The 24,928-nt window shown below is 34.7% G+C and overlaps 1 pseudogene; it reads right to left on the reverse strand.

Annotated features, from left to right (window-relative positions):
• Window positions 1-2,794: 2,794 nt before the first annotated feature.
• The window catches only part of LOC148938368 (uncharacterized), a 131,537-nt pseudogene continuing 109,403 nt past the window's right edge, over window positions 2,795-24,928 (reverse strand).

Consider the following 24,928-nt stretch of genomic DNA (forward strand, 5'->3'; position numbering starts at 1 on the left):
ACGTTGCACCCAACCATGAGCATCTTGTCGTGAGTCTACACAGTATTATACATCTGAAGCCCCATTCGGTTATATGTCCTTGTCAATGTACCTTCAGTGTGGGCCAAAATCCAAAGCAATCTGATCCTTAGCGCCTTTCTCCAAAAAATGACACTTCATACGTGCCAATCCACAAAAAAAACTATCGGACCTCGTCACAGATCCCTGAGAAGTTCGAGCCTCGGGGATTTTGTCCCCCTCCCACCTCTGTCTTGTCGAGTCAGTAAAATGGTGTTTCAATATTAATTTATATGCGCCAACATCCGGATTTTTGGAAATTTCCGCGTTCCTCTAAGAGGAACATTACAGAGAAGGATCCACACATTCACGACTATAGGGAGAAGGACTTTTCTTAAAGTGTTGGAGGACTCCATCCATGGAAAAATAATGAGGATAGTTCTGCACAAAAAGCTACCGAGATCTTGATATTAGGTCTAAAAACTAAAAATCAACACAATGAACTGAGTTCCCCATGGATTTTATAAGTGCCAAGTTGGTACCGATTTAAATATAGTTATCGGAATTCAATCTACCGAAAGTAAGTATTTATAAACTGCAAATAGCTTTTTTTTTGTTAGGTCAACTATCCAAGTAGTGTTTCAGATGCGGCTTTGACCCCTCCTCACCCCACCCCCTAATTTAACACCAATGCTATCGACAATATCATTCTGAAAAGACGATAGCGAGTACTTTTTTGACAACTTCAACCAGTTGACGTTGACTACCAGTACAAGATGGGAAATGCTGGAATATGAAACAGGATACGATCACCTAAACGAATATCAATTCCATTATAAATAACAGACGACTTTCGGACTGGAACCCAGGGAAGGGCACAAAGTGGATTAACTTACAATTGTCTATAGCGAGGATGAAACTGAACCAATTTGAGGGGGGGGGTAGAAGCCAAGCAATGCGTTCCATATCTTCAGCATCATCTTTAATGCGAAAGAGGCTAGGCTACGTCTAGCGATTTATTTAAGTTGGCGGGGTATACGATGCATTTGAGACCACAGGTGAATAACTACAGGTAAATGTACCACAGATAAATAACTACAATTTTAGAACACAGTATTAAAAATGTAACAATGTGTAGCATAGCGGCCAAACCAAGGTTGCCACCTGTAGCACGAAAGTGCTATTTTAACACTATTTTATTATGTGTAGCACTCTGGCACTATTAAGTCAATTTTTTGACTATATCGCCAAAAATCGCTGTATAGAACACAAATTCGGAACTGACCAAAAAGGAACTGACCATGGTGGCAACCCTGTCAGGGAGACGGCTCCTGATGGATATGCAGCACAAAACAAGGCTGTTTTACTAGTACCCTTTCTTTGGCGTTCTCTTTCAGACAAATTTGCCCCAGAAGTGATTATTAAATTTTGAAAAAGCACAAAAAGGCATCAAATTTTGTGTTCATTTTTTGGTATTAAACAAAAGTGATGAAAAACAATTTGGTAAAGTTCTACAAAATCATATTATCGAGTTAGGACAAAAGCGAATACACCATTCAATGCCCTCCTCATGTTGACCACGAATATAATAATCACTTCCATCGGAAACGAATCTCAGCCCCCTCCCCTATATATATATATATATATATATATATATATATATATATATATATATATATATATATATATATATATATATATATATATATATATATATATATATATATATATATATATATATATGCCAATTCAGGGTTAGAGTTAGGTATAGCCAATATAGGGGGGGCTGCGATTCACTCCCGATAGAAACGACTCAGTACCGAAACGACTCGTAATCAGCACAAAAAAAGGCACCGAATGGCGTACTCACCCCCGTCCCAACTCAACAACATGACTTCATAAAACTCTACCAATAGTATGATTTTAAAAAGAGCCAGAAGCCCTTCAAATATGACATCATGCCTATAATTTTGGCATAGGTATTCATTTTCAGGTAAAATTCTACTTTAGCTAATCTTGACCACCTCAGAAAGGGGTCAGATTAGGAAAACGAAACTCAGATTACTTTCTGAGTTTCTTCCTACTCAGATTAATTTCTGCTCATTTTGAGTTTGACTTGTTAAAGTTTCTGTTTGTTTTGCTTTTCATTTATTTATTGATACTGATTAGTGGTATTTGTTTGATTGGTAGATTATTTGATTATATTTTTGTTCATTTTTGGTTTAATGTAGTTTTTTTTTTTGGAAATCTTATTTTCTGTAAAAATTTTTTTTGATTAATTACCCAAAAAAACACTAAATAATAGTATAAATGTATATTTTAAATGAGATGGACATCATTTTGCCCATTAGAATAGGCTTTTTTTTCGTGGGATATTTAGGAATGGCAGCTAGGCTATAGAGAGCAGGGTTACACTGGACAACAGTCCGGCGCTGGCAACACTAAACTAAACTGTGTCCTTACGACACTGCCTCTGAGACGGTCGGACAAACAGAAATTGTCTTGGTGTTGTAAATGATATCTATTTGTATAGAGCTTGCTCTGGTCAAAAAATATTTCAAACAAAAGTTTAGAATATTATTTAGCAGATTGAACAATAATAATTTATTTTTAACCTCTTTCGTTACTCTACAAAAACGCACTAAAGGAATATGTAAAAAGAAAAACAAAGGGATAAAACACGAGCCATTTTATATGCAAGAAAGGGGGCGATATTTATATACAACTTTAAATTTACAATGACCATGAGTAGTTTAACTGCAAAACACAAACAAAAATTAGTGCAAAAAAATTTGGCCTAATTATAGGCCAATTTAGGCCAAAAATTTGGCCTAAAATTTGTGAAATTATAGAACCAGGGGATAAGCATATTTCTTGTGAGATATACTGATCTCAAAGCATGACGAATATGAGCATCAGTGGAAAATGAATAAAAAAAGAGTCAGACATACCGAGTGGAGCCTTATCAGCACTCACTGTCTGAACATCATCTCCTACCTCTGCTACAAATGGCGGATCTGCATTGTGCATGTCCTGTGCGCTGAGATCATCATCTTCGGAATGTACGCTATCCACATCACTTTTGTTACCTATTTCTAAATTACTAACTACGTCTTCTTTCTCTACGGCACTACTATCAATGACACTAGGTTCTGCACCATCATCCTCTTTGTTAGAGCTACATACACCTGATATACTACTTGGTTGTTCTTCTTCTTCCTCAAATGGATTACAAGGGGAAAGTTTTTGATGAATTATTGAGATTTCAGTGGTACTTTCAAGCTTTAGTTGAGATTCGGGTATTCTGTTTTTTGATACGGGCTGATCATGTTCTTTTATGGTATCAAAAACTTTTTCTGAAACTGAATTGATTTCATCTTCTTTTTCTTCTTTAGTATTCGGTGGCATTTCTTCAAATCGGGAACGAAGCTCGTTAGTGAAAAACGCACTCCTTGCAGCTTGTGTATCAAAGCGTGATATCAAACTTTGTACACTAGACGGGAACCTTTCAATACGTTTCGGTTTTTCTTCTTGAATTTTATCAACAGATGCATCACTATCAAGAATTTCTGAAATTTTAAGAGAAGAAATATTAGGGCTTAAACTCGTTATACTAGAGGTTAGAGAGCCCTCCTCATCGGGACATACTTCACAACAATGTTCCCCGTTTTCCGTTTCATATTGATTCCCTGGGGTAAGTTGTGCAGCAAATCTTGCACATTTAAAACATACTCGGTGAAAAAGTTTAGATCCAATTTTCAAACGCTCTGCCAAGAAAACGGGAAGTTTACATGTACTACAGTTATCTGTCAGACGAAGCGATGATGCAGACCTATCTTGTGTCATATTAAACCTTCTGGATAATATCTGGTTTAGCAAAAAAAAAAAAAAAAAAAAAAAAAAAAATCTTTGCAGATAAAATGACCCCCTACATCCCCTGGGGAACGGTTTTTAAGTTATAGAGAGACAAACATTTTTCTAAAGACAATGGAAAAAGTATTTCAGTTAAAGTGAAAATATATAAAAATGAGAAGAAGTAAGTAATTACAAAAAATACACAAAACAATAGCCTACTTACTAAAACTAAGATACAAAGTCCCAGCATTCAGTTCTGTTGAGCAATGCCGAATCTCAGGACGGATATTTTTCAATAATATCGACAGTTTTGAACTTGGTTATCAAACACCAAAATACATAATGCCTTTACACTACTCAGTGTTTATAAAAATTAAAGCATTATCAAAGTAGTTTGTTCAAAATAAAACATTAAAACTAAGATTAAGAAAATCAAATAAATTTGTTTTATTCCATATTTTTAATTTAGTTTTGAATTCCAAGAACTAATATATTTGACACCTTTATGTTTCGTAACTGTAAAAAATTAAATTTTTTTCAAAGTTACAACTAGATAAATGCAATCACTACTTAAAAAAAAAAAAAAATGATAATAAAACAAAAAAAACGTATTCGTTGACGGAGAAAATACAGAAATTCCCAGCATTCCGTTCAGGGAAAACATTTTTGATTATAGACGGCTTCGTATATTTGCTCATGGGGTCTCTTGCAATGTAAGCAAAAGTTGACGGCATATTTTTACCGAAATTGCTCTATATTAAGTTGTTTTCTATAAATATACGAAGTTTCTTGTGTACTAATAACTGCACTAATTACTAATAAACAAACAAATATTTAGGACCACCATAAAAAGCTGATTTTTGATTGAATGTTTTCAATAGTTAGGCTCTTATACTTTCGTTATTGACAAGGATCGTTATTTATTCACCATTCATTACTATGAAGAATTTGATTTTTTTTTTGTTGCTCCAACCAAATCATATAAAAGAAAGGTTTGTGGAAAACTAGTAAAGGGTTACTCAGTCATACAATTAGACCTTATATTTTCTTTATTAAGGGTCAACATCTATTGATAGGCAGCCAACAATGGGGCAACACACATTTTGTCCCTGGTTTTCCCCTATACTGCTCTCTTTCCTTTGGTTTCCTTAGAATTACTTTATAGTCCCAAATTTCCAGGGGGTATCCCCCCCCCCTGCCGGCACCTATGTTTGTCTGAGTAAAAAAAAATCATAGTTTTGCAATTGTTTGTGCAAAACAGTTAAATATTCCGAATAAAAGGCTGATAATCAAATTAAAATTCATGACTAAAAGCTTTGAACAGCCTCCCCTTAGCAATTCTGTGGCAATGACGTCTGCGTGATATAACATGTCAAACAGATCCCGATTACATTGTCAATGAGTCTGAACTAAAAATTAATAAGAAAAATAATAAAGGTATATACGTAAAAAGATTGTTCTCATGATAAGTTAGCTGCACATCAACAGCTATTAGCCCGAAAAAAGTTGCAACATTTTAGAAAAAGGGATAAAACACCTTAAAAGAAAACTGATCTTTATGGAAATGTCAGTATTAAATTTCGCTTATCAGAGAACTCTGCAGTAGAGGTTTCAAGCTTATTTCTTCAAAAATACAAAATTTAGAGTTTTACTGGATTATAATGGAATTTCATTTCACTCTTTACTCTCATTTAGAAATGCTCTTTTTTTATTTACAAATAGACTAGTTTTTTAAGTCTAGAAATCTTTTCTGACATTAAATAAAAAAAGAAAAACACTATTTAACAAAGATCATTTAAAATCCTAAACTTAAAGTTCAGAGTTCAGAGTTTATTTAACTGACTTAGAAATAAATGTCTTACTGATCATTCTAAAATGGTAAGTAGCCAAATCAGCTTGATAACTTTGTACATATATTTTAGTTCTTCGAGTCACATTCGGCGATTTCATATGTAGCGTGATTAGGAACAGTTTCGATTTTCAGGTGCATTGATACCCTTTGAACTGCCCCAGTGGTATCTTTTCTTACTCTCTAGTGTAAAGTTAACGTAAAATTTCTTGGGAAACATGACCTTGTAATCTGGTCAATTGAAACTGAACTTCTTTCTTTTCAGAAAATGAGGCCTATAGTATTCATCCTGCCTTTGTTTATCCTTTGCAACCACTATATCAAAGAAACTGAAGCCATAAGCTGTGGTATTGGAAGACCAGCTTGCGTTGTTTCATGCCAGGTACAAAATTGTGCCACAGGCTACTGTGGCTCAGACAAGATTTGTCGGTGCTCAAGATGTGGCACCGGAACTCCAAAGTACCCAAGCATTTCTGGTAAAGGGAACAAAAAGCCAACCAAGAAACCAACGACTAAAAGACCTACCAGGAAACCAACTTCTAGGAGACCAATAAAAAGACCAGGAAAGGGGTAAAACTACCAATCGTTCAAAAATATACCTGCTTTTGCATTTTGGAAAGAAATAAACAAATAACCTTGCATAAATCCATTTACTAACTTTAGTTATTTAGCTGCATAGGTATGAAAATTTTAAATAAAAAATTGGCAAAATAAATACGGCTGACCAACGGCATCCATAAAAAAATTCCCTATCCTTAAAACGCCAAAAGTATACAAAAGAATAAAAATGAATAAATTGGGATTTTTGAGTTTTTTATGAAAAAAACGGTTTTCAAACCTTAGTTAAATACCCACTCCTTGTTTCTTCCAGGCATTTATCATTCTATTTTACATTTCCTTTGGACAATAGTTCTCAAATGCGTTAGCCAATAACGTTTCACTAAAGCTGAAGCCAAAGCCCTTTTATGGGATAGAATATTGCCATTCCATGAAAAAGGGCTAAGGGAAAAGATAAGAAACTTCAGCTAGCCAATCAGGGTATTTAAAGTAGTATCAAATTGCTCACTGTAATGAAGGGAAAGTAAAGAGAAAACGAAATTCTAAAATTGAAAATTTGATTTTAACCTGTACAACATAGGAATCGCTGTTTATGCTCATTCGGGTACTTACGTATTATACTGACCACGCTCAAGAAGTTAAGTTGGGTCAATCATAATGAAATTTAAGCTAATTATCTCCGAGCTGACACAGAGAAACCGGTTTTAAACAGATCAAGAACAACAGTGTGGTCGGTATAATACGTAAGTACCCTGTAGATAATTTCGGAGACCACACTGCCTTTCCATGACGATAAATAAAAGTTCAAATAGGGGTAAAATCCTTTTAATAGACAGTGATGATGATAACAGTGATAAAAATTCACAAAAATACCAGATATTTCGGTCACATATACAGTGACCGTCATCAGTAGTAAAACTGGTTTTTACTACTGACGACGGTCACTGTATATGTGACCGAAATATCTGGTATTTTTGTGAAATTCTATCACTGTTATCATCATCACTGTCTATTAAAAGGATTTTATCCCTATTTGAACTTTTATTTATCGTAAGTACCCTGATTCAGAACTTGCGTAAAATTCATTAAGTCCAAGTTTACCCGCAAAATTTTTGAATAGGAAAGTTTACATACTTTAAGAAAAGGGAGAAAACACCACTGAAGGTGACAATTAAACCTTTGAATTCAAAATGCTAGAGAGCGCAATTCTCCATCTTAAATGTCTGCTAAGATTTTCCATCTAGATAATTTCTTAGACGACATTATCTTTCAATAATAATTTTAGTTCCTGTCAAATAAAAGCATTTTTTCAGAACCTCAAAAATATCTTTTTTTCCAAAGGCAATGAAAAGTAAAAAGAAAATTTCAGCTACCCGGGAAAATTTCAATTTCTTAAGGCTAAAAATGAATGCCTGTGGCTGTCATGGCACATTTTGTAAGTATTCAAGAGTGACTTTTGATGTCATGACCACAGCAGACTTTCATTTTAGTCTCAAGAAATTTCAATATTCAAGGGTCGCCAACCAAAACTGTTTTTTTACTTTTTAATGTATTTGGAAAATAGAGCGTTTTTTCCTGATGTTTTAAGTAAACCGCGCATTCGTCTGCTTCAAAATAGCTCATAGTTATAGCATTGCCCTTAGATATTAGGCACTCCTTACAGGATGAAAGATATTTGGTATTCAATGTGTGATGACCTACACAACCCAAAACCAATAAAATCACGCAATAACAGGTGAACCTTTAGTAGACGGTGCCAGATATAGGTAAGGGAGAAAGAAATCTAACGCGACCCAGGTAGAAAAGGCAAATGGGAGGGTCATTTAGGGTGTTTTTCAGTGGGGAGGGGGCAATTGAGAAAAAAAATACCCCCTTTCTTAGGTTTTGAAAGATACCTTTTGGAAATTCTTATATTTCTCGGACAATAATTACAATAAAGAACGACATCTAGCCCATGTTAACTGAAACATAAATAGGGATTATGTTTTTTCCATTAGTATCATGGCTGTAGAGATGTCTGAAACCTAGTTACATTAAAAGACGATCATTGGAATAACAAACAATTGCATACATTGGAATTAGCTAGCTACTTGAATGTTTGAGACTCGTCTCTTACTATTTCAAAGAAGAAAAAGCCGTAGGCTTTTTCCTGTGTGTAATCAGTTTTTTATCATAAGCAGCGCGCTAGCACTGCCTGAGTAAAGAACGATGTGGGCACAATGTGTTTTTTTTCTTCTTCAGTCATCCGGGTTGCAGCGGTAGCTAGCAACATAGTAAGAGACGATCACGTCCAATGCTAAGAAATATAAAAACCCATAGCTCCTAAAAAATTATAGTAAAGAACGAACTATAACCTATAGTAATTGAACTACAAAAGCAAACCATTAGAATATCCCATTATTAGACTATAACCATTAGACTTCATAATATGAAGAATGGGTCTAGTTAATTATCGTCTCTTACTATGTTGCTAGCTACCACTGCAACCCGGATATAGTCTTTCTAAGGATTTACTAATGATGTCATAGTCATAGATTGTAGCCTGGTTGTCTCTTACTAGTCCAATGAATAAAAAGCCTTGGGATTTTTCCTGTTTTACATTAAATCCGGGTTGCAGTGGTAGCTAGCAACCTCGTAAGAGAAGATCACGTCCAATGTTAAGAAATATAAAAACCCATAACTCCTAAAAAAAAAGTCAGATCAAAACAAAAAGTACACTATTAGAACCGCCTTGTCCGAAACCCCTATATAGGAAACTTTCTGTCCCTTGGCTTGAACAGCAAGGGAAATATATTGGCTTGAAAATCAAGAAAAGTGGCAGCTACTACAACATACGCCGTGACGTCATAATTACTATATAAGAAACGTCAAAACTTTAAATGGTCTAATTCATGAATAAATAAAGGTTAGATCAAAGCAAGCTACACGCAAGTTAAAAAAACAGTACAAAAAAAAAAACAGAGATAGTATCTCGAAAAGAAAAAAGCAAAGGTATTCAACCGACCAGGCGTATGGAGAAGTAATCAAACAAAACAGCAAGATGTGTTATCACAATGATGAAGATCATAGATATGCGAAAATTGAAACATCCAAACAAAAGTTCAAGGAGCGTTATCACAATGATGAAGATTATAGACATGCAAAAGTTGAGACAGCCAAACAAAACATCAAGGAGTGTTATCACAATGATAAAATTTATAGAGAAGCAACAATTGAGCAGGCTAGACAAAAGATCAAGGATCGTTATCACAATGATGAAGATTACCAAAAAATATATAAGAAAAAAGTTGCTACCAGGGGTGACAAAAGCTATAATGAAAAAATTAAATTCTCTGCGAGGTTGTACCGAAGAACGCATAATCCGGGTTGCAGCATTAGCTAGCAATCCGGGTTGCAGCGGTAGCTAGCAACCTAGTAAGAGACGATCACGTCCAATGTTAAGAAATGTAAAAACCCATAGTTCCTAAAAAAGGAATCAGATCAAAACAAAAAGTACACCATTAGAACCACCTTGTCCGAAACCCCTGTATAGAAATCTTTCTGTCATTTGGCTTGAACAGCAAGGGAAATATATTGGCTTGAAAATCAAGAAAAGTGGCAGCTACTACAACATTCTGCCTAAACGGGATATTTTTTTCTTTCTTGTTATCCAGAGATAGCTTTGCACTGGAACATCGTAGAAAGTTTTTCAATGGCTCATTTTAAAGGAAATTAATAGGGTTAAAAACGTTTTGTAACTAAAACAAATTAAAACAGGATCAATTTTTCCACTAAAAACTGTATTTTTGATGTCTTTCCATACTGCTGTCTTTTCAAAGACATTTGATTTTTGTTTTTGAAGCAATCAAACAGTTCGTGGTAAGGTTGTATTTTCAACTTTATATTCCATAGATAGCTTAGCACGGGAACATCGTAGAGAGTTGTTCAATGGATCATTTTAAATTATAATAAAGAACGAATATTTTACCGATTATCTACTAATAACCATATATGACGTAATAAGTGACATGACGTAATATCTAAAACCTATTGTGTACTAATAACCTTATATGACTTGATTAGCGACGTGACGTAAAAATTGAAAAAATTAATTTTTATTTTATTTTCGTTTTTAGTTCAGAATCGCTAAAGTTATAAACTGCAAAAATATTTATGATGTCTGAACAAAAGTTTTAATCTTTTAATTTAGACTAGAAAAATACCTGAAAATTTAAAAATTAGTTTAATTTTTTGTTAGGTTCTTGATACTTGATACGTGACATAAAAACATTCAACTAATGGTTAAATAATGGTTTCAATCAAGCAAGCTACAAGCAAGTTAAAAAAACAGTACTACCAAAAAAACAGAGATAGCATCGTGAAAAGAAAAAAGCAAAGGTATTCAACCAACCAGGCGTATCGAGAAGTAATAATTGATAGTGACAAACAGCGTTATTATAATGATGTAGTTTATAGACATGCGAAAATTGAGACAGCCAAACAAAAGAGTAATGAACGGTATGATAACGATATAGATTACCGAAACAAACATAAGAAAACAGTTGCTACCGGAATAATGGGTAGATACTGGGATGACAAAAGCTATAATGAAAAAATTAAATTCTCTGCGAGGTTGTACCGAAGAACGCATAAGGACAAAGGGAAAAATTACATTCAGAAGTACAAGAAGATGGCAAAAATGCAGGCTGTTCTTTGTAAATTGAGAAACATTTTACGCATGTTTTATCGGGATCACGAAAAGTATTCAAAATTACAGATTAAAATTCTCTTTGAAAGAGCGGATGCTGTTGAAAAGTCGGCTATAAATGCTTTGGCAAAGCTTCTTAGTAATATCCAAAAGAAATGTTGTCAGTTTAATGAAAAGCTTCCAAGGTATGGACTGGCAACTGCGGAACAGTTTATAGATACAATGGAAAATGTTTGACAACACAGTGAATATACAGAGGCGTACTTCTTAGAAAATTCGTATATTAATTTTGGAAGGAGCAATTGCAGTTTATGTAGCAGCAATAAAAATATATATACAAGCATACCTATCAGCAGCGAAGGAAAAGCAATGTTTTTCAATTATGGCGAAAACGAGCTTGTTAGGGTTATTAGTATATCTGTTTGTAAGACTAATGATTTAGAACAAATTTCTGGAACACCGACTCAAGAAAAAAGTATTTCTAACTGTGTTTTAAACAGTTCTTTTAGTTCTACTGAATATTTGGCAAAAAATTCTCTGTGTAGTAGAACAAACTGTCCTGAAAAGTACGAGACAACTATTGAAAAATGCTCTGAAACTAGATCTGACAAGGAAATTATGATGGCTGAAGTCACCTATAACAATCTGAGTAAACATTCAAAACCAAAAATTGGGCAGCAGGTTACTTGGCAATGTCACCCTGATATCTGCAAGCTCTATCCGACGGATATTGAATTATGTCAAATTCTTTTTGATATCCTTGAAAATAATATAGCATTAAAATTTTCAACTGACAAATTGGTTAATTTCTACCTTGGCGGCTTGGATTATTGTGAAATCAATTAGAGGGACACAAGAAAGCATGGGCATTCGTTATACTGTAGCCCAAATGAGGGATGTCAGAGCTATTTGCTTTCTCTAAGGGCACTAGCTCCACATTTTCCTGTCTTGACCTGTTTCATTAATAGTGTATATAAGGCAGTATCAAAATCTAAGATTATACAACATATTAATCTACTAAATGTCGAGGGCTCGTACAAGGAACTAAGTCATTATATAGAAGAAGTGTCAAGTAGACTCTGTCGTAATAATAGTTAAGACTTCATCTGCGGTGATAGCAATATTAGAGTTTCTGTGGATGAAAATACAATAATAAAATTATTTGGTGAGAGCCTTGATAAGGTAGCTAACATCAGGGATGTATACCCCACAATGCATTGTGACAGTTGCGACCAGATAAAGACAAAATACCAATTGAAGAGTTTAAGATTCCTTTCAAATAAGAAAGGTTTTGATGTAATGATGGCCACGATTTTAGAACACCTACAACAGGACATACCCAAAGATGACAGAGAACAGCTAATTCATTGTACAGGTTGGAACGAGGATGTCATAGATTCATTCTCTGTCTGCGATTACTGTGCTGGGAAAATGTTGAAAAGAATATCCGATCAGTATTATCTATTTATCAGGAGAATATCCGATCAGTATTAAATAACCTTCTTATAGACTGTACACCGGAATGTATAAAGTGTTTAAATAATTTTGAAATGGCAATGATTCGTTTTGTAATGCCTTGTCTTACGATCGCCAGATTATGGCAAGTAACTGCATTGAAGAGACCTAGAACAGAGCTTGTTGACGCTCTTAAGGGGAGAATAGTATATCTACCTGCTGATGTGCAAGCAAATGCAGATATTCAGCCTGAAAAACTTCTTAACATTGATAGTTTTGTAGTCATTGTTAATGGTCAGCCTACTTAAAAAAAGAATGTTTGGATTGCACTAATAGACCTGAGAAAATTCAATGAAGCACTGTTGTGGTTAAGAGAGAACAACAGTCTCTATAAAACAATCCGTGCATATACCCTATAAGACTTAAATAAAATACTTGAAGCACGTCTTGCTGAAAAAGCGGTTGGTGTTGATAATCTACCTGAAATACCGGAAGCTGCAATCCTTCAGAAACTGACAGAAAGCGCAAAATCTACATTGGTTGAACATTTCTCTGTCCAGCCTCTCAATTCAGCGGTTCCAAAAGACTTCATAGAAGACTTTAAGCAGAGGAAAGATCTTGGTACTGACCAATTTCAAATCAAGAAACTAAAAGGTGAGAGCGAAGACTTATTTCAGGAAGAACTTGATCTAAAAGTGTTTCCAAATCTTTTCCCGAAAGGCAAATATGGCTTGCGTGACAAGGCAAGACCATTTCGGATTAGGAATGCAGAATATTTTAAATCAAGGCTTCTTAGCAGACATACTAAGTTTCGTCTTGACAAACAGTTTCTTTTTCACAGCTTCCAATTACAAGAATTCTCTTACATGTGTAATAGCGTCTGTCATATGTTGCGGACTGTGAAACCAAATCAAAATGCTCGTCAATTTATAGACAGGCTTCATTCCCGTGAGGCAAAGAGATGGAAGTGATTTTGTTTTCTGTTCAATCAACAATCAGGGAATTTCAGCAGTATTTTCAATCCCTTTCCTATAAAGTAAAATCAATGGTTGGGCAATTGGGTCCACTGACTTTTTTTCTGACAGTTTCATATGCTGAGTGGTACTCTCCTGAATTTATTGACTATTTACGGACTGTCCATAAAAATTTACCTGTTGTGTCAAAAATGACGCCAGCAGAGTTGACGTGTCTAGATCCAGTTTCAGTTTCCACGCACTTTGACAAAAAATGGACACCTATATTTAATTAGCTAATTTGTTCAAAGGCAAATCCTTTGTTTGGTAAAATTAAGGATCATTTCTGGCGTATCGAGTATCAGAAACGAGGTGCGCCTCATGTACATTGTGTATTGTGGATTGAAGATGCTCCTATTATTGGGAAATCAACAGCGTCTGAAGTGATTCAGTATATAAATAGTATTATAACTTGTGAAATACCCAAGAGATTAACATGTCCAACTCTTCATAAACTGGTCAAATACCATCAAGTACACCACTGTACTATTTAAAGTCAAAGAAAATATAAGAGCAAAAGAGGGAGATGGGTTAGGTATTTAAAGTTTGGTTTTCCTCGTCCTACAAAGGAACAAACAGAAATATATGACATCCTTGACTGCTTGGCTCATGGTACAAACCGTAAAAAGCCAAGAAAAAGAATATATCATCTGCTTCAAAGAGATGACGAGCGTTATATAAATGACTATTCTCCTGCGTTACTTATTGCTAATCAAGCAAACATTGATGTTCAATATATTGGCCATTTGGGCTCTAAATTACCGTATTACATTACCGATTACATGACTAAAGCAGATCCGGGTTGCAGCGGTAGCTAGCAACCTAGTAAGAGACGATCACGTCCAATGTTAAGAAATATAAAAACCCATAGTTCCTAACAAAGGAGTCAGATCAAAACAAAAAGTACACCATTAGAACCGCCTTGTCCGGAACCCCTGTATAGGAAACTTTCTGTCCCTTGGCTTGAACAGCAAGGGAAATATATTGGCTTGAAAATCAAGAAATTTGACTTTAACCACGTTATTCTCCCCAAACGGGATATTTTTTTCTCTTTTCTTTTTTTTGTATCCAGAGATAGCTTGGCACTGGAACATCGTAGAGGGTTGTTCAATAGCTCATTTTAAAGGAAATTAATTGGGTTGAAAATCAGTAGTAACTAAAATAAATTATTTCTAAAAGAGAATAAATTTTTCCACCAAAAACTGCATTTTCGATGTCTTTTCACACTGCAGTCTTTCAAACATAATCGTATACCAGCGGTAAAATTCGAACCCACGCCTCCGAAGAGACTGGGGGCTAACACCAGTGCCTTGGACCACTCGGCCAGGCTGCCTCTCATAAATAAATATATATGTGAATTTGGGTTGCAGCAGTAGCTAGCAACCTAGTAAGAGACGATCAGTCCATTGCTAAGAAATATAACAAAACTCCTAAAAATAGAGTCAGATCAAAACAAAAGTACATCATTAGAATTACCTTGTCTGAAACCCTACTAGATAAATAATGAATGTCATCATAGTTTTATATTAGAGCTATGACGTGAATAGAAAAACACGAAATTATATTGTTGTTTCTGATGACGTCATGAAATAATATCATTGCGCCATGACGTCAATAAAATCATTACGCCGTGACGTCATAATTACTACTTAAGAACGACAAAGATGGAAATTCTCTCATTCTGGATTAGATAATGGTTAGATCAAAGCATTACAATAGAGAACGACACCTTGCCCATGTTAACTATAACATAAATAGGGATTATGTAATTTCCATCAGTATCATGGCTGTAGAGATGGCTGAAACCTAGTTACAATAAAAGACGATCATTGGAATAACAAACAATTGCATACATTGGAATTAGCTAGCTACTTGATTGCTTGAGACTCATCTCTTACTATTTCAAAGAAGAAAAAGCCGTAGGCTTTTTCCTGTGTGTAATCAGTTTATTATCATAGACAGCGCGCTAGCACTGCCTGAGTATAGAACGATGTTATCCGGGTTGCAGCGGTAGCTAGCAACCTAGTAAGAGACGATCACGTCCAATGTTAAGAAATATAAAAACTCATAGTTCCTAACAGAGGAGTCTGATCAAAATAAAAATTACACCATTAGAACCGCCTTGTCCGAAACCCCTGTATAGGAAATTACATTAAAAGACGATCATTGGTATAACAAACAATTGCATACATTGGAATAAGTAAGCTACTTGATTGTTTGAGGTTCGTCTCTTACCATTTCAAAGAAGAAAAGCCGTAGGCTTTTTCCTGTTTGTAATCAGTTTTTACATTAAAGAACGATCTCTCGCCCATAGTAACTGATATATGGTGGTTCCAGGGGTAGCTGCAAGCTATCCAGATTGCAGTGGCAGCTGTAACCCGAAGTCTCTTTGCTCAATCAACAAAGAAAATATGTCGGCTTGTTATTAAAAAGTATGGGTTGCAGCGGTAGCTCGCAACCTACTAAGAGACGTTATATTAAAAGACGATCATTAGAAGAACAAACAATTGGATACATTAGGCTTAGTTAGCTGCCTGATTTTTTGAAAGTCGTCTCTTACTACTCATAAGAAGAAAAGGCCTTAGGCTTTTTCCTGTTTGTAATCAGGGTTTAATAATTTTATAATAAGGGACGAACTCTGGTCTATACTATCGTGCATAAATAACTTAACTATAGCCTAGGCATGTACATTTATCCAGATTGCAGCGGTAGCTTGCAACCTAGTAAGAAAAGATCACGTCCAATGTTAAGGAATATAAAAACCCATAGCTTCTAAAGATCAAAACAAAAAGTACACTATTAGAACCGCCTTGTCCGAAACCCCTGTATAGTAAACTTTCTGTTATTTGGCTTGAACAGCGAGGGAAATATATTGGCTTGAAAATCAAGAAAAGTGGCAGCTACTACAACATTCTGCCTAAACGGCATATTTTGTTCTATTTTCTTTGTTTCTTTTTTCTTTCTTCTTTTCCACAGATAGCTTGGCACTGGAACATCGTAGAGAGTTGTTCAATGGCTCATTTTAAAGGAAATTAATTGGGTTAAAAATCTTTTGTTACTAAAAAAAATATTTCTAAGAGAGAATAAATTTTTCAATTAAAAATTTTATTTTTGATATATAATAAAGATCAAACTCTTCCCTATACTAACTTGCATACGCAACTTCACTATAGTTAAGATTACAGTATTTATATTTTTATATTAAAAGACGATCACTGAAATAACAAACCATTCCATACATTGGACTTAGTTAGCTACTTGATTGTTTGAGTTTCGTCTCTTATCCGGGTTGCAGCGGTAGCTAGCAACCTAGTAAGAGACGATCATGTCCAATGTTAAGAAATATAAAAACCCATAGCTCCTAAAAGAGGTGTCAGATCAAAACCAAAAGTACACCATTAGAACCGCCTTGTCCGAAAACCCTGTATAGTAAACTTTCTGTCTCTTGGCTTGAACAGCAAGGGAAATATATTGGCTTGAAAATCAAGAAAAGTGGCAGCTACTACAACATTCTGCCTAAACGGGATATTTTTTTCTTTGTTTTTTTCTTTTCAACAGATAGCTTGGCACTGGAACATCGTAGAGGGTTGTTCAATAGCTCATTTTAAAGGAAATTAAGTGGGTTAAAACCTGTTGTAACTAAAATAAATTATTTCTAAAAGAGAATAAATTTTTCCACCAAAAACGGCATTTTTGATGTCTTTTCACACTGCAGTCTTTCAAACATAATCGTATACCAGCGGTAAGATTTGAACCCACGCCTCCGAAGAGACTGGTGGCTAACACCAGTGCCTTGGACCACTCGGCCAGGCTGCCTCTTATAAATAATATATATGTGAATCTGGGTTGCAGCAGTAGCTAGCAATCTAGTAAGAGACGATCAGTCCAATGATAAGAAATATAACAAAACTCATAAAAATAGAGTCAAATCAAAACAAAAGTACATCATTAGAATTACCTTGTCTGAAACCCTACTAGATAAATAATGAATGTCGTCATAGTTTTATATTAGAGCTATGACGTGAATAGAAAAACACGAAATTATATTTAAGACGTCATGAAATAATATCATTGCGCTATGACGTCATCATGAAATAAAATCATTACGCCGTGACGTCATAATTACTATATAAGAAGCGTCAGAATTATAGTAAATAACGACCCCAGCTCATAGTAATATATTTAGATATGAAAAGAAGAAATTACGGCAGAAACCTACATGGTAGTATTAGTACGCTAAAACTTATAAGAAGGTTCTTCCAAGATTCGAACTCAGCTCGAACGATTCAAAGTCCTAAGTGCTAACCTTTGCGCCGTAAATTGTTCATATAGATGAGAATTCTAACAGTAGATGATATACATATATGATAGAACATACCCCTGAGGATGAGTTCAGATAGCTTCGCACTGGAATATCGTAGAGTTGTTTAATGGCTCAGTTTAAAGTAAATTGATCCGGGTTGCAGCGGTAGCTAGCAACCTAGTAAGAAATGATCACACCCAAATAGTAAAAAATGAAATAGTCCATAACTCCTAAAACTAGAATCAGATAAAAAAAACGAATTATAGTAAATAACGAACTCCAGCCCATAATAATTGAAATATTAAAATATTATCACTTAAGATCCAGGTCACAGCGGTAGCTAGCAAAATAGCAAGAGAGGATCACGTCTAATACTAAGAAAATGTAATATTTCTGGGTTCCAAGGTAGCTAGCAACATAGTAAAAGATATATTAAAGGACGAACTGTTGCCCAAAGTAAATGATAAATTATTTAGCGAAGATCTAGGTTGCAGCGGTAGGTACTTTATGATAATATATTGAGAGACGATCATTGGAAGAACAGATAATTGCATATTTTGGATCTAGTTAGCTGCCTGTGTCTTTGAGGTTCGTCTCTTACTATTCCAAGGAAGAAAAATCCATAGGTTTTTTCCTGTTTGTAATTTTAGAGTATAACATAAAGGATAGTTCATTATAAAAGGGGACTATGTAAGTTTCATAAGAAATATCTTGAACATATTAAATAATTATTGATAGCTGAATTACAAACTAAAAGAACTCGGCCCCGGGTGGCCTTGAACCACCAACCTTTCTGTTAACCGTCAATCGTAATAGCCACTTGCACCACACAGTCGTTAATTAAAGTTGTAAAATTAACAATATGACCCGGGTTGCAGAGGTAGCTAGCACCGTAGTAAGAGACGATCACGCCCCATAGTAAAAACTAAAGTAACCCATAACTCATGAAAAAGGATTCATATCAAAACAAGAAGTACACTATTAGAACCGCCTTGTCCATTACCTCTATATAGCAAACTTACCGTCCCTTGGCTTGAATAACAGGGAAAATATATTGGCTTAAAAACCAAGAAAATTGACTTTAATCACGATATTCTCCACATACGCCATATTTTTTTCCGTTTTTTCCCTCCTCAGCTAGCTGGGAACTGGAAAATCATAGAGCTGTATAATGGCTCATTTAAAAGGAAATTGCTACATCTAGTTCCTTTTGTAATTAAATATGAAATGTTTTTGATAGAATCAATTTTAACAAAAAACTGCATTTTCATGTACAAGCATGACGAATGACATTATAATCGTATATAGGTTATAACCATATATGACGTAATAAGTGAATGTAATATTACATAAAGGATAGATACCGTAGATGGGAATTCTGTAAGTATAATCGGTATCATGATTTAACTAAAGCTGAATTATTTACATTAAGTAAAGCACATACTTATCTTGGTAAATGGTAGTGCAGCACAAATTTCCCGGACAGTAAATATTTCTATCCAAGTTATAAAAAGGCTCTAACGAGATTTGAACTAGATCACAGGATTCAAAGTCCTAAATAACAACCACTACACCAAGAAATGCTCATATAACAAAGAATTTTAAAAGTATGTGATAAAATTAAGACCGGACTCTAACCATCAGTGATGCAATGACGTAATTTGCCAACTTAATTTTGATTTGAACTTAATAACTTAAAAAAAAAACAGTACTACACAAACAACAGAGATAGTGATGTACAGTAAAGAACGAACTTCATCCGGGTTGCAGCGGTAACTAGCAACCTAGTAAGAGACGATCACCTCCAATGTTAAGAAATATAAAACCCCCCAACTCCTAAAAAAAGATTCAGATCAAAACAAAAAATACACCATTAGAACCGCCTTGTCCGAATCCTCTAGAAAGGAAACTTACCGCCCTTTGGCTTGAATAACAAAGAAAATATATTGGCTTGAAAATCAAGAAAATTGACTTTTACCTCGTTATTCTCCACAAACAGGATATTTTTTTCTTTCCTCATTTTTTTCCTGCTCAGCTAGCTGGGCACTAGAAAATCATAGAGAGCTGTGTAATAGCTCATTTTAAAGGCAATTGCAACATCTAGTCACTTTTGTAATTAAAAATAAAATACTTTTTAAAGTAGAATCAATTTTGTCAAAAAAATTGCATTTTTGATGTATTTTCTTACTGCAGTCTTTTCAAAGATATTTGAATTTTGAGTATAATAAAGAACGAGCTTTAGCCTATACTAAAAACGAACTGTATAGTAAGAGCGATCTGCATCAATATTACAATAAAGAACAAATTTCCGAGTTGCAGTTGTAGCTAGCAACCTAGTAAGAGATGTAAAGTAAAGAACAAACTTCCAGCCCATAATACTAAAATACGATTATATTTTCGTTTTAAAGATCGATCGATGATGTCATAATCGTAGGTTGTTGCCAGGTCGTCTCTTTCAAATCGAATTAAGAAAAAGCCATAGGCTTTTTCCTGTTTGTAATACAGTAAGGATTTCAGTAAAAGAACGGACAATACTGATCCCCACTGACAGAAATGACGACAGCAGCAATGAAAATGATGATGACGGTGATGACGTCAGGCTCTGGAAACGTCTAGGTGTCATACGGCTCAGTTTTCGTTCATGATAGTAGACGAAATGAGGGTAGTTTGATAAGAACTGGTAAGTTGACAGTACCCCTCTGGATGAGAGTGGTTTTCCGGGTTGCAGCGGTAGCTAGCAACCTAGTAAGAGACGATCACGTCCAATGTTAAGAAATATAAAAACCCATAGTTCTTAAAAAAAGAGTCAGATCAAAACAAAAAGTCCACCATTAGAACCGCCTTGTCCGAAACCCCTGCATAGTAAAATTTCTGTCCCTTGGCTTGAACAGCAAGGGAAATATATTGGCTTGAAAATCAAGAAAAGTGGCAGCTACTACAACATTCTGCCTAAACGGGATATTTTTCTTCTTTTTTTCTTTTTTTTCTTTTTCTTTTCCACAGATAGCTTGGCACTGGAACATCGTAAAGGGTTGTTCAATAGCGCATTTTCAAGGAAATTAATTGGGTTAAAAATCTATAGTAACTAAAATAAATTATTTCTAGAAGAGAATAAATTTTTCCACCAAAAACTGCATTTTTGATGTCTTTTCACACTGCAGTCTTTCAAACATAATCGTATACCAGCGGTAAGAATTGAACCCACGCCTCTGAAGAGACTGGTGGCTAACACCAGTGCCTTGGACCACTCGGCCAGGCTGCCTCTCATAAATAAATATATATGTGAATTTGGGTTGCAGCAGTAGCTAGCAACCTAGTAATAGACGATCAGTCCAATGCTAAGAAATATAAAAACCCAAAACTCCTAAAAATAGAGTCAGATCAAAACAAAAGTACATCATTAGAAATACCTTGTCTGAAACCCTACTAGATAAATAATGAACGTCATCATAGTTTTATATTAGAGCTATGACGTGAATAGAGTGACGTCATAATTATATTTATAATAAAGATCGAATTCTTCCCTATACTAACTTGCATAGGCAACTTCACTATAGTTAAGATTACAGTATTTATAAGAGTTAAAAATTTTCCCACACCGGGAATCGAACCCGGGCCTGTTAAGTGAAAGTTAACTATCCTAGACACTAGACCATATGGGACCATAAAGAAGTATGATTTAAGAATTTACAGTAAAGAACGATCTCTTATCCATAGTAACTGATAGATGGTGGTTCCAGGGGTAGTTACTTGAGGTTCGTCTCTTACTATTTATAAGAAGAAAAAGCCGTCGGCTTTTTCCTGTTTGTAATTGCAGTAAAGATTTTCATTAAAAGATCATCATTGGAATTACACAACATTGCATACATCCGGGTTGCAGCGGTAGCTAGCAACCTAGTAAGAGACGATCACGTCCAATGTTAATAAATGTAAAAACCCATAGTTTCCTAAAAAGGAGTCAGATCAAATTTAAAAGTACACCATTAGAACCGCCTTGTCCGAAACCCCTTGAAAGGAAACTTACCGCCCTTTGGCTTGAACAGCGAGGGAAATATATTGGCTTGAAAATCAAGAAAAGTGGAGGCTACTACAACATTCTGCCTAAACGGGATAACTTTTTTTTTCTTTTTTTCTTTTTTTCTTCTTTTCCAGAGATAGCTTGGCACTGGAACATCGTAGAGAGTTGTTCAATGGCTCGCTTTAAAGGAAATCAATTGGGTTAAAAATCTATAGTAACTAAAATAAATTATTTCTAAAACAGGATAAATTTTTCCACCAAAAACTGCATTTTTGATGTCTTTTCATACTGCAGTCTTCCAAACATAATCGTATATCAGCGTTACATAAATTACATAAAGGATCGATGTGGTTCATTATAAATTATATAAAAGGTTTAGAGCTTCTAAAGTTCGAAGATTATAGAGTTAAAAATTTTCCACTACCGGGAATCGAGCCCGGGCCTTCTAGATGAAAGCCAGCTATCCTATCCACTAAACCATATGGAACTATAATACAGCATGATTTAAGAACTATTTGCATATTATTATTTCATCGTACCATTTTTCTGGGTTGCTGCGGTAGCTAGCAACCTAGTAAGAGACGATCACGTCCAGTGTTAAGAAATGTAAAAACCCATAGTTCCTAAAAAAGGAGTCATATTCAAATTCAAAAGTACACCATTAGAGCCGCCTTGTCCAAAAACCCTTGAAAGGAAACTTACCGCCCTTTGGCTTGAACAGCAAGGGAAATATATTGGCTTGAAAATCAAGAAAAGTGGCAGCTACTACAACATTCTGCCTAAACGGGATATTTTTTTTCCGGGTTGCAGCGGTAGCTAGCAACCTAGTAAGAGACGATCACCTCCAATGTTAAGAAATATAAAACCCCCCAACTCCTAAAAAAAGGTCAGATCAAAACAAAAAGCACCCCATTAGAACCGCCTTGTCCGAAACCTCTATAAAGGAAACTTACCGCCCTTTGGCTTGAATAACAAAGAAAATATATTGGCTTGAAAATCAAGATAATTGACTTTTAACACGTTATTCTCCACAAACGGGATATTTTTTTCTTTCCACTTGATTTTCCTCCTCAGCTAGCTGGGCACTGGAAAATCATAGAGAGCTGTATAATAGTTCATTTTAAAGGAAATTGCAACATCTAGTGCCTTTTGTAATCAAAAATAAAATACTTTTTAAAGTAGAATCAATTTTGTCAAAAAAATTGCATTTTTGATGTATTTTAATACTGCAGTCTTTTCAAAGATATTTGAATTTTGAAGCAATCAAACAGTTCATGGTATATCCGGGTTGCAGCGGTAGCTAGCAACCTAGCAAGAGACGATCACTTCCAATGTTAAGAAATATAAAAACCCATAGTTCCTAACAGAGGAGTCAGATCAAATTCAAAAGTACACCATTAGAACCGCATTGTCCGAAACCCCTGTATAGGAAACTTTCTGTCCCTTGGCTTGAATCAGCAAGGGAAATATATTGGCTTGAAAATCAAGAAAAGTGGCAGCTATTACAACATTCTGCCTAAACGGGATATTTTTTTCTTTTTTCTTTTTTCTTCTTTTCCAGAGATAGCTTGGCACTGGAACATCGTAGAGACTTGTTCAATGGCTCATTTTAAAGAAAATTAATTGGGTTAAAAATCTATAGTAACTAAAATAAATTATTTCTAAAAGAGAATAAATTTTTTCACCAAAAACTGCATTTTTGATGTCTTTTCACACTACAGTATTTCAAACATTATACCAGCGATAAGATTTGAACCCACGCCTCCGAAGAGACTGGTGGCTAACACCAGTGCCTTGGACCACTCGGCCAGGCTGCCTTTCATAAAAAATATATATATGTGAATCTGGGTTGCAGCAGTAGCTAGCAGCCTAGTAAGAGACGATCAGTCCAATGCTAAGAAATAAAAAAACCCAAAACTCATAAAAATAGAGTCAGATCAAAACAAAAGTACATCATTAGAACTACATTGTCTGAAAACCTACTAGATAAATAATGAATATCTTCATAGTTTTATATTAGAGCTATGACGTGAATAGAAAAACACGACATTATATTGTGGTTTCTGAAGACGTCATGAAATAATTCCATTGCGCCATGACGTCATGAAATAAAATCATTACGTCGTTTTATCCGGGTTGCAGCGGTAGCTAGCAACCTAGTAAGAGACGATCACCTCCAATGTTAAGAAATATAGAACCCCCCAACTCCTAAAAAAAGAGTCAGATCAAAACAAAAAGTACACCATTAGAACCGCCTTGTCTGAATCCTCTATAAAGGAAACTTACCACCCTTTGGCTTGAATAACAAAGAAAATATATTGGCTTGAAAATCAAGCAAATTGACTTTTACCACGTTATTCTCCACAAACGGGATATTTTTTTCTTTCCGCTTTTTTTCCTGCTCAGCTAGCTGGGCACTGGAAAATCATAGAGAGCTGTATAATAGCTCATTTTAAAGGCAATTGCAACATCTAGTCACTTTTTGTAATTAAAAATAAAATACTTTTTAAAGTAGAATCAATTTTGTCAAAAAATTACATTTTTGATGTATTTTCTTACTGCAGTCTTTTCAAAGATATTTGAATTTTGAAGCAATCAAACAGTTCATGGTAATAAACTCTTTAGTAATAATAGCTACTTGTCTCAATAGTAACCGAAACTCCTGGAACCAAAATTTTCTGTTTTGGCCTAATCGCTAAAATTATTATGTAAACTGCAAAAATATTTATGATACCTAATCAGTAATAGTAAGTTCTTAATTTAAACAACAAAAATACATGAAAATTTTATAATTAGTTTTACTTTTTGTCTCCTGGAAGAAAATTTTTTTTCATCTCAGTTCAAAGTTATTATTGTATCCTGGAACCAAACTTTTTTTGGTTTGTAACCCGTAATGTACGTATCTCTATATTATTGTCTTATAATTGCAATTATTTTAGTTTTCAGTCCAGAATCGCCAAACTTATTATGTAAACTGCAAAAATATTTATGGTGTCTAACCAATAATACTAATTTTGTAATTCAAACAAAATAAATACCTGAAAATTTAAAAATTAGTTTTTTTTATGCTAGGTTTTAGATACTCGACACGGGGTATTGTGTACTTAATAATTTTAAACCTTGAAAAAATATGGTCTCACGCGAGTGGAAAAAAAGAAAGAATAACCAAAAACAATATCAAAACAGAGCAATC

This window comes from Artemia sp. Qi Xiang Cuo, unplaced genomic scaffold (genome assembly GCF_049724085.1).
Source record: "Artemia sp. Qi Xiang Cuo unplaced genomic scaffold, ASM4972408v1 HiC_scaffold_2954, whole genome shotgun sequence".
NCBI lineage: Eukaryota > Metazoa > Arthropoda > Branchiopoda > Anostraca > Artemiidae > Artemia > Artemia sp. Qi Xiang Cuo.